This window comes from Sinocyclocheilus rhinocerous, unplaced genomic scaffold, assembly GCF_001515625.1.
Source record: "Sinocyclocheilus rhinocerous isolate Xijiao unplaced genomic scaffold, SAMN03320098_v1.1 scaffold532, whole genome shotgun sequence".
Lineage (NCBI taxonomy): Eukaryota > Metazoa > Chordata > Actinopteri > Cypriniformes > Cyprinidae > Sinocyclocheilus > Sinocyclocheilus rhinocerous.
This window is the reverse complement of record NW_015642820.1, coordinates 316,005-327,278: the sequence shown is the minus strand read 5'-3', so window position 1 is coordinate 327,278 and position 11,274 is coordinate 316,005. Positions and strand designations below refer to the sequence as shown.

Genomic DNA, 11,274 nt, shown 5'->3' with positions numbered 1-11,274 from the left:
TATATTATGATATAAAAAATGGTCTAGGCAACCAACTGAAATCAAACAAGTTTACTTAAAAGGAATCAGAAAGATTAAAAAAAAACCTAATTAGCAGCACTTTCTAAGGCAAGTAACACTCATGTTTTCTGCAGAAAATGTAAATATCATGTATTCCTTTTTTATCAGTCAAAAAGTGTTTTACAAAATCTTTTCATTGCTAACAAGGGCTAACTTATAAACAGTGGTTGGAAAAGCACAAGTTTAAGGCCGTCACAGCAAAGCCAGTACACTAGCATTCAGCTCCCATTGGCCTTGGGTAGATCTCCTCCTCTGAATACATCACGGACACGACCGGCCTATTTGAAAGGGAAAACGCTGACCTCAGAGGAGCCTTGAGCTCGGCCACCGTGAACTTGGCCTCTCCTCACAAGTACATCTTCCAAAGCAGCAGATTTCCTCGCCTCCCTGGCCTCCCCTCGGCCCGTGCTTCCCATGGGGAAACTACAAAAAGCCTGATGCGGTAATTAAAATGTTGGATTCGAGCGAACACCGTAACCAGCCTCCCACTTTGAGTCTTTAGCGGTTAAATTTAATTTGTCCTTGCACTAATGATTAGATTAGAGAGTCTGTTCAAATCTAACACTTTGCAGGTCGGCTCGAGGGCTGCGAGTAATTCGTTTAGTTCTTTCATGAGGTTTCCGATAAAAGTCTGCGTTTTGTTTTAGCTACATCACATATTAGACGATCAATGAGAGAAAATGACTGAAATTAATCAAAGTGACGGTACAATGAGCCGCAATGAAAATCCTTCTGCTCAGATATTTTTCATCTAATAGAGACACTTTTTATGTAAATTGAACTAATCTACATAATCTCCATATCGATATAAAGGTATTATTTAAATGCAGATCCATGGCTTCTCAGATCATGGGAAACGAGAAACTTTTATTCAATGAGAAACTCAATGACAGCTTTATTGAAGCACATTATTATAACAATAACAAAACAAAACAATAATAATTAATAATAATATGGTCATTATAAATTAATGTGATATTTAAATTAATAGATAAAATGTGTTTAACTATATATTATTAATATAATACTGTAATGCAAACTTTTATTCATTAAGTAATTACATTATATTATACATTATAGCTAGATTATAAATAAATTATTCACAGCTTCATGACAGCTTTACAGAAGATATAAACACCCATTATTTCAAATTATATTAATATAATAATAAAACAAAATAATGTACAGAAATACAATTATAATAAAATAATTCTTTATTAAACTAACATATATAATATAGGTCCAAATTCCCTCTATTCATGCAGGGGCCCTCATTAACTCACTTTTAGCATCTTTGCTTGAATAAAATATTGAAGTGTCTCATTCTTTATTTTGGTTTATTTTTATGGGACATGTCAAACCTGTCAGTGCAGAACCAGGGGAGATCGTTCTCCTGAATACATCCATTCATAATCCGTGCCGTTGTTCCTGGAATGAGCGCGGCACTGAACAAACAGCTGCAAACATACTGTACATGCAGTCATTACAGAGAATTAAAGCGATTCAAAAACACATCCCAAGAGTCATTCGTGGAAGATGTCACCAAAAATATGCACACAAACAGCATTTGTTCCCACTTCTTCTGTACAAATCTACAGTAAGCATTTTCCCAAAATAATGTGCAAATAACACTAACAGAAAAGTACCAAGGTGTCAGGGTTTGGCTGGTTAACTTAAAGGCACAGTTCACTCAAAAAAGAAAATTCGGTCATCCTTTACTCAGCCTCATGTCGTTCCGTAATGATTACACTTTTTTAGCTTTTTTGTATGCTCTACTGAAGAAAGAGAGTCATACAGATTTGAAATGACATGAAAGTCAGTAAATTATGACAAAATTCATTTTTTGGGTGAACTATCCCTTTAAGCCCATGCTGGTAGATAGTCTTAACTACAACATTATGCTGGCAAAAACAGATTGCAGTGTATTCTGATGCAATAACGTGTGTGTGTGTGTATGTGTGTGTGTGTGTGTGTGTGTGTGTGTGTGTTTTCTCAAGGGACATTTCTCAATGTTGAAAATGCTTTTGCTGCGTTTTTATGGAAGCTGTGATACACTACCGTTCAAAAGTTTAGGGTAAATATAATCAATCAATCAATACTTTTATTCAGCGAGCATGAATTAAACTGATCAAAAGTGACAGTAAATACATTACAATAATGTTACAAAAAAAATTTAATTGATTTCGATTAACTTTTCATTCATCAAACTATCCTGGAAAATAATAAATAAATTATAAAAATGTAAAACATAATATATATATCAATGCAAAAGCTCTACAGTTTTCATAACCCAGTTCATAAAGCAGTTTAGACCCGCTTCAAAATGACCAGTTTGAAACAATGGCCTGACAGGGATAAGAATAGTGTGAAAAGCCATAAACGCAGCTGGGGGGAAAAAAAAAAACTGGAAGGGAAAAGTCTTGTCTCAGTTCTCGTTGATCCAATTTCAGATTAGCAGAGGATAAAAAAAACCTTTGAATCTGGTTTGACAAAAGCAACAGAACAACTGGCCATGCTGGGCTGGTTTTTTGCAGTGACACAATCATGTAGCATCAAGGCAGACGCTTCATCCTGGAATCCCGCTTTGCTCAAGTGTGAGAAATCTTGATGTGAATTGAATTCTCTGCCTGCTGACTGGAATATAGTCTTTGACAGCAGTAACCTTTGTGAAACGTGCCTGTTAATTGCGTATGTCGGCTGCAGGCTCGCACGCAGAGTTATGCTCCGTCCAGAGCCGTGCGGGTTAACAACATCTCCCTCTGTAACCGTCATCAACGTGTTCAGCGCTTCAGAGCAGAGTCCAATAAAATGAGCCCAGCAAGAGTACAGAAACTTTTAATGACTTTAAATGTATAAAGAATGACTACTCTACTAAAACATCAACATAAAAATGAGCAACAAAAATAATAAGTTGCTCAGATTTGCCAAGATACCAAAGTCTGCAATCAAAAGTCTCACAATATGAATTCAAACATTTCACAACATTTGTGCAAACATTAAATGATTTAAGCTGCTATCCACATTTATTTTAGAGCTATATATTCACATTGCATGTCAACTATTCACTCATTTCGGACTGTTTTTATTTCTCTAAGTTGTACTTAAATTAATTACATCACTTGCCCACCAATGGATCCTCTGCAGTGAATGGGTGCCGTCAGAATGAGAGTCCAAACAGCTGATTAAAAACATCACAGTAATCCACATGTAATCCACACCACTCCAGTCCATCAGTTAATGTCTTGTGAAGTGAAAATCTACATGTTTGTAAGAAACAAATAAATCATTATGGCATTTAAAGATTAAACTGTCACTAATGGCCAAAATATGAGTCCATGATTAATAATAACGCTTCCTCCAGTGAAAAAGTCCATCCCCTGTTTTCCTCTCACATCAAAATCCACCAACATATTTGTTTAGAGCTGTTTTGAATGGCTTTGTCTTGTAGACGGTGCTTCATCTGTGCATATTTCTCACCTGATTCAGACTAAACAGCTTATTTCCTAAAGCAGTATTATAGATAGAGAACTTGTATTTTTGCTGGAAGCAATGGTTTAAAGTTAAAACATCTTGATGGAAACATGGAGCTTTTTACTTCATGAGACATTAAGTGTTGGATTCACGTGACTCAAGTGTGTGTTTCTAAGAAACAAAACCATTGTTACAGCATTTTAAAGTGAAACCATCCCTTTTGGCTAAAATACCAGTACATAATTCATAATAACGCTTCCTCCAGTGAAAAAGTCCATCCCCTGTTTTCCTCTCACATCAAAATCCACCAACATATTTGTTTAGAGCTGTTTTGAATGGCTTTGTCTTGTAGACGGTGCTTCATCTGTGCATATTTCTCACCTGATTCAGACTAAACAGCTTATTTCCTAAAGCAGTATTATAGATAGAGAACTTGTATTTTTGCTGGAAGCAATGGTTTAAAGTTAAAACATCTTGATGGAAACATGGAGCTTTTTACTTCATGAGACATTAAGTGTTGGATTCACGTGGATTACTTGTGGATTATTGTGATGTTTTTATCAGCTGTTTGGACTCTCATTCTGACGGCACCCATTCACTGCAGAGGATCCACTGGTGAGTAAGTGATGTAATGCTACATTTCTACAAATCTGTTCTGATGAAGAAACAAATTCATCTACATCTTGCATGGCCTGAGGATGAGTAAATTCTTAGCAATTTTTTATTTTGGGGTGAACTATCATTTTAAACACAGAACTCCAGTAAGTCTCCTGTGCTATGAAAGAGCAATTACATTTTCCTCTGAGCAGATGTCTTCACTGACCACTGATATAATGCTCTTGAACAAACACATTTTCTTGACAACAAATATCTACCAACCTTCTGGACCCTACGAAATATTTGCTCAAGACCTTTGCTTTTCCTTCACTACTTCAGAGGTGATGAAATATCAGTATTTATTCAAGCGCCTGTGTTCCTGAGCAAACAGAAGGGAAGAGAGAGAGAGGACATCCTGCTCTTCTTAATAAAACAAAGCTGTTCCAGGTAGATAAGTAGACGTTTTTTTCAATGTAATTACTCCAAAAGCTACTGAGAACCACCATTAAACTATCAAAACTATCAGAACCTCACAGACGTGTTTAGAAATGATACAGTACATTTAGAAAAATCTAAACTTCAAAATACAGATGAAACACCTGTTTAAAAAACCGATACAGAAAATTCCTTCATAGTAATACAGTCAATTTTTACTTTTTTAATTTTATAGTGTATACATATATTATTTACATACTATATATGAGCAATATCACACTCGTCGCAGTGTGATATGGCTGTATATCGGCATGGCTGTGATTAAGACGTAGGTAATCACAGCATGCCGATATACAGCAATATCTCACGGCAACAAGTGTGATATTGCATTTATACAACAGTTCAATGGCACAAGTGTATAAATACATAAGAAACAGCAACCTAGTGTCTTTAAAAGCCCTCTTTTGTGCAGAACTACTTCCTTCCGCCACGGATTCAAATCTAAAGTTGACAGTTGAACAGCTGAGCCCAAGCCTCTGTTACTAATTCCAAAACGTCACTGTAGAACTAGTAATGAAAGAACATTGAGTTGCTTCATTAAAAGCTTATTGTATTATTAAAAGCTCAGTGTATTATGTAGAGCAGAGTATTATGAGAAAGAGATTGACTGAGCGATCGTGATTACCTGCATCTGATACAGCATTCATTCTTCAGCTCAATCTCATATTTACAGTACAATAAACTATTAGTTTGAATGTCTGCTGAGGACTTGCGGACTTACAATGGCCACCGCGTGTGCGTGTCCGTTAAGTCCACAAGACCATAGGGTGTCCCATTCGTCATTTACTATGGTATCAATACTATGGTTTTCGTAAATGGCAATTGAGTGTCGCACAACTCTGACTGAAATTCGATGACGTTAAGGCTATGATTGGTTATCAAGGCACATGTGATCCAAGCTGACCATTACGCTTTCTCCAATAGAACGTAATACAGACCCTCTCATCTCCCTATAGTAAGACAATCTGTGATTCATGAGCGCTAAAAAGCCTCTGACACCCTGGAGCTCACATCTCCAAAAACATAGAAGCAAATTTTCAAATAGACGTTATCTTTATTAACAAACCGCATATTTGAAGTCTAAATAACTACATTCTCGCCTAAAAAAAAACTACATTCCCTGATGCAAAAACAGTATTATTTATACAATTATAGTGGATTTCAGCATCTGCCATGACACTCGCTGTGAGAAACACCACAAGCGGAGTGCTGTCAAACCATTAATCGCGATTAATTACATCCAAAATAAATGTTTTTGTTTACATAATATATGTGTGTGTATTGTGTATATTTATTATGTATATATACATACACACCCATACATTTATATATTTAAGAAAATTATGTTACGTTTATATATTAAGTAAATTTATATATAATATAAATTATATGAATATCGTTTATAGCCTTTTCTCACAGCAGCTGGAATAAATGGCGGATTGAATTTGAAAACAAATTATGAGAATAATAACAACTGGCACGGTTTGATGTGATATGAGCTAACCGATCATTAGATTTAATCACCATTGATTGCGCAATTTATTGTAATGTTTTCCTCAGTTGATCAGAACAAAAGTGGCAATTGTTACTTTCTTGTTCAGATGGCATTCTCCAGTGAAAACTCTTATTTGGGTCATACTTTCAAGATGTAGAATCAGTGAATACAAAGTGCAGTATCCACACCGGTGCGGTGACTGACAGCCACACATTAGATTAATCCGCGCTGGAGCCGTGCCGGTGCACAACCCACGCAAGGAATATAATTCCGCAAATAGCTGCAATTGCAGGTTTTCAAACAGAGATGGCGACAAAGAGGCAAAACTTACGGACTGCAGCTTTAAATATATACATGCATGTATGTGTATTTATATATACATAATATATATACACAGTGCACACACATATATTTTGTAAACAAAAACTTTTATTTTGGATGCGATTAATCGTTTGGCAGCTGATATAAAATACAATGCATTACAGAATTATTCATTCTGGAGTTTTAAATGTAGGTTGATTTAGTATTTACACATTTTTTAGATATTTTTCATAATATCTTCAAAAAAACAAGATTTTCTCTTAATCATATTATATTTTACAATTTATTATTATCTGAGTCTAAAGTTTATTGCTTGCTTAGTTTGAATGCTGGTCAAGTATTTACCCAACATTCATTTAATCACTTTTAATGCGTTAAGTTTGCTGTGTGGCACCCGAGGGTGTTTCTCAGCCCTTTGCAAGCAGTCTTGACGTGAATACAGCATGATGCAATCATTGCACGTCTGTGACAGCGAAACACGCATGACCATTCGGACGGCATTCAGGTGCTGCATTCACTCCCAAAGTAATGCTGTGCATTCATGCGACAGCGCAGGGTGACATCTGGAGACGTGTTTGGCGGTAACGGGGGAGTGGGCGGACATCTGGATACATCCATATCATCTCCCTCTCAAAGTCCATTTGTCATCGTCTCCGTCTGCCTTATCACTGCTATCGATTGTGGTGGGTGGGCGAAAAAGGAGGTGGGTGTCAATAGAGACGTGTCACGGCAAACATGAGCCAGATAGGAGCATAATGAAGTCATCGGACAGCAGCTGTCAAGGCCTGACTGATTTGGCTTAGTGACAGCCGATGGCGACTGGAGGCCTGCAGGAATGTGCGGAAGGCTGAGATATCTGCCAGGGGTCGGCCCGGGGTCAGCTGTCTCACTGCCAGCTTCAATTGGACTGTAAAAAGACATCTCACTATGAGTCCATGAAGGCCATAAATGATTCAGGGCCGGCTGACTGCAGTGAGGATCCATAACAATGCATTGAGACACAAACCCAGCATCAGGCATCTATCATTAGCGCCACATTTATGTAAGTAAGCCCGGATTAAATATTTACGACTTTGATTGGTCTAGCAACTGAGATGACGTCTGCTAAGGTAAGCATCACTATAACTATCGGTGATCAGCAATGAATTTCAGTTTACTCAATTTTTCTACTTTCTGCATTCTGAAATTCTGCATTATGTCTGCTAGGAATCCATTCCAATTCAATTAGAATTCTGCAAATTAACTGGAATTTAAAAGGCAGCCTCAATTCAGTTCGGAATGATGCTCAACCCTACCGGTGTTGTTATTGAAATAAAGCTCAAATACAATAAAATATAAATATTAGATTGAAAAGCATTAACTTGATTATCACAAAAATGAGAATTGCTGTCTTGGCAACTAATTGAAGTAAAATAAGTTGAGTTACTAACATTATTCAAACTAAAACTGAAAGAGATGTAAATAAAAAAATAAATAAAATCAAAAACAAAAACTAATAAAAATGACAAAAGCTAAAATTAAAATGAAAACTGAAGATAAAAATAAAAGCTAAATAAAAATATTACAGAGATTAATTCTTATATTCTTGTATTTTATAAGATAAACTTTAACTTTAAAAAAAATGAATGAAAACCAGAATTATTGCCTAATTACTAACTTTAAGTAAACTAAGTAAACTAATATTACTTAAACTACAACTCTAATAAAACAAAAAATATTTAAAAAATTATAACTACCAAATTACTACAACCTAAAATTAAAATGAAAACTAAAAATATGAAATCTCATTTAAAATATCTATAAATACTATAATTGTACACTATAGAAACTACATAGAAACACCCTGAAAACCAGCCAGAACAACCTGGCAACCACTGAATCTATACAAATTAAATCTCATTTTAAAATATTTGTAAATACTATAATAGTACACCATAGCAAATGTATAGCAATACCCTGGCAACTACACAAAACTCCCTGGCAACACCTTGACAACCAGCCAGAACAACCTGGCAACTCCCCAGAACACCCTTTTATTGTGGCAAGAATGACTACAATATGACTTTTTTTACTGGATTTTTTATTTATGACATAATTTTCCTGGTCTGATCCATGTCAAACCCCGGGTTATACACACATGCAACAGGTGTGAACTGCACACACAAGAGGAGGTTAAAAAGAGCACCGGTTCTTCACTTTTCAGTCCATGTCAGCTCCTCATCACTCCTTTCTGCTTTATGCTCGCACAAACTTCCATAAGCCTCCTGCTTTGCATGAGGGAACGTGATGGATTTCATAGTCAAGGTGCTGGTTTAATCCAATTTTAATCCATCTCCCCGGGCCGGAGTTTGAGATGGCTTTTATTCCTTTTGTCAGGTTACTGCTGAGAATGCAGCCCATTCTTATTTTTCATTCATACTAACGTGTACAAAAGAGTTGTGCGCACACAAAAGCGCATTAAAAGTTACACAATAATTCATTTAAGAAGGGGTAGTGCAAGCTATAAAAACCATATATATATAGCCACATGTTGTATATATTTAATCTATATTTAAACAAAATGTAAACAAATTTGTTTTATATAATTGTTAAAAAGAAAATAGATTTTAAGTAATATTTAAATATATTTAAATAATAAAAAACCTTATATAAATTTGATATGTTATTATAAATATATATATTTTTTAAATTGATGTAAATCAATTTTATTTTAATTTATATTAAATAAAGAACAATAAATAAAAAATAATTATAAGTATTAAATATATCAAAATTATATTTATTTATTTATTAATTATTTTGACGTTCAAATATATTTAAATGATATACTAAGCTTTATATATAATAATAATAATAATAATTATTATTATTATTATTATTATTATTATTATTGTTGTTGTTGTTGTTGTTATTTAAATATATAAATTACAAATATTTATATATGTATATATTTATGATTTTGCTATATTAAAATATATTTAAATAATATACCAAACAAACAAATTAATGAATTAATTAATTAAAACTGCATGTACAATTTCTTGCAAGAAAAAGTACAGAATAAGGCAGACGGCTTATTTAATTGGAAACAGCTTTATCTTGATGGATGTCTATCCGGAGCTACAAAGGCATTCATGTATGTGGCAATCTTCATTAATAAAATCATTTCTATAACATTAAACTCTAGCCTTTCACTAAAACTGCTTTGAAATATGGCCCACTAAGTGAGATATGACAAGCTTCTAGACCTCCCAAGAGCCAAGACGCAGATATAAATGAAATGTGTTGAACAGCTGTCAGAGAGAGTACAACATGGTATTAGTTACTATCACGAGTTAGATAAAGCTTTCAGTACATGCTAGTCAAAGACCTACTTACGATTAGTAGTTCAAGACATCATTTTGCATAATACGCCAGAGAACGTGAACTCATTTTGGTCTCTAAGACTCTAATCAAGTCCAAACAAGCATCAACTCCAACTTACATGATAAGACACATGACAGATTTGCTTTAACCATATGCTACATTTACTTCTAGCTGTGCTCAACGAGTGTGTAAAGCGACCCGGCGTTACAGAAGTCCTCCTCGAGAGACGCAATCTGCCACGGAAAACGTTTTATCATCAAACCCACGAGACACACACGGCGCGGCGGCCCCTCCACGGTGACAATGAATACGTCACAAGCACACACCGGGAAAAAAAAATGTCAAATGGAAAGTGCAATCTCTTTGTGCTCTGCTCTTTTTTGTCCCTGACGTTAACATGCATTGTGAGGCAAGGCGCACATCGCCGAAGTCACGTAGCATTCAGAGGAAGACTGAATTTTAAGGAAATGGAAGTGGCGAATCCTGGAAAAAGACGAATGGATATAGAAGAAAGTGTCCATGCAGCAAATCCTTCTGTAAATGGGAATCAGAGGCACAATGCAGGCTGAAGTATTTAATCCATCAACAGTGATTCCAGCAGACAGCGGCGTAGCGCTTTAACATGAGGGTCAGGCCTGTGACTACCAAACAAACTGTATTTACCATCTACGTGATCAGCATGCACAAGCATTTTGTTCGAACCAACAACAGGAACTGTCTGTCGAGTCTCGGAGGAATCATGTACCGCTCAGATGTTGCTCAGCAGACTCAATGGAGATCTCAACATGTGTGTTTCACCGAGCAGAAACAAATGAGGCAACTGTTGAGTATAGAGCTATAAAAAGTATAGAGTGAAAGCATAGAGCTATAAAATGCCTCCATGTCTCGGATCATTCATTCATATATGGTTAGGACCAATTAAAGGTGCAATATGTACGATTTTTTTATTTTCAGCGGCCTCGTTTCGCTTCGACGGCTTTCCGCCTCACTCTACTTCATACTATGATGTTAATAAATCTTTAATACATTAGCTCATCCATGAACATGATTTCTGCCCGAATCCCGTCGGATTTCATCGACTGTGGGGATGAAGACCACAACACCCATGATTCCACACTCAGACACGGCGTCATCAAACTACGCCTTTGTTTGTTTTGAATACGCGCCCTCTAGCGGCGAAAACTTACATATTGTACCTTTAAGAGTCAGACAACTCAATATAATTCATTCAGGAATAAATTATGAGATCTCATGAGTAATTTTTCAAAAAAAAAAATTTCAAGTTATAATGCCCTATGAATATTCCTCAACAAATTGTTTGAAAACTAAATTATCTAGGAAAGATAAACTGAAAAATTTTGAAAAAATTACTAATGAGATCTCTTTTTTCCTCTAAAAAGCAATGAGATTAAATTGAGTGGGGAAAATAAATAAATAAATAAATATATATATATATATATATATATATA

General features: G+C 35.3%; 1 protein-coding gene across 1 annotated transcript in view; it reads right to left on the bottom strand.

Annotated features, from left to right (window-relative positions):
• The window catches only part of epha8 (eph receptor A8), a 111,904-nt gene that overhangs the window by 52,845 nt on the left and 47,785 nt on the right, over positions 1-11,274 (bottom strand). The gene's annotated exons all lie outside the window — the stretch shown is intronic.